Here is a 677-nt window from a genome sequence, read left to right as displayed (position 1 = left end):
TCATTTTAATTATTTATTAGAATAGTAATGTACCAATACATTCATGCCATTTAGCTGACACTTTTATCCAAAGCGACTTACAATTATGACTGAGTACAAGTTGAGCAATTGAAGGTTAAGGGCCTTGCTCAGGAGCCCAACAGTGCTAACTTGAACCTTTAAATTAAAAGTCAAGTACCTTAACCACTGAGCTACCACTGCCCGGCACATTCATATCCATCAACCATACAATAACAAACACACGTGTACGCACGCACGCACGCACACACACACACACACACACACACACACACACACACACACACACACACACACACACCTTTTCAAGTACATGCTCTCATCCTCTTCCACATTGCAGAACTTGTGCGTGTGTTTCGCTGCGCCAATGACTCGTGCCTTGTTCCGTGGTCTCATGGGTAATTTCTCCAGCTGACAGTCTGAGAGAAGAGTTAACACACACACACATACACACACACACACACACCTGATAGTTAGGCAGATAGACATGACAGAAAAGTGAAAGGTTCATTCAGCCAATACGAGTGTGTTCAATACTTAATTAAATCCATGTATTAACAATGTACTATTTGCCATACATTAGACAGCTCTGCCTTGAGATCTGAAGTAAATTTATTTTTTATGTAACATAGAATGTAACATGAAAAATTAATTCTGTA

Source organism: Electrophorus electricus, chromosome 1 (assembly GCF_041902795.1).
Source record: "Electrophorus electricus isolate QZ-2024a chromosome 1, ASM4190279v1, whole genome shotgun sequence".
In the NCBI taxonomy this organism is placed as follows: Eukaryota; Metazoa; Chordata; class Actinopteri; order Gymnotiformes; family Gymnotidae; genus Electrophorus; species Electrophorus electricus.
The sequence above is the reverse complement of the archived record's forward strand: the minus strand, read 5'-3'. Positions refer to the sequence as shown.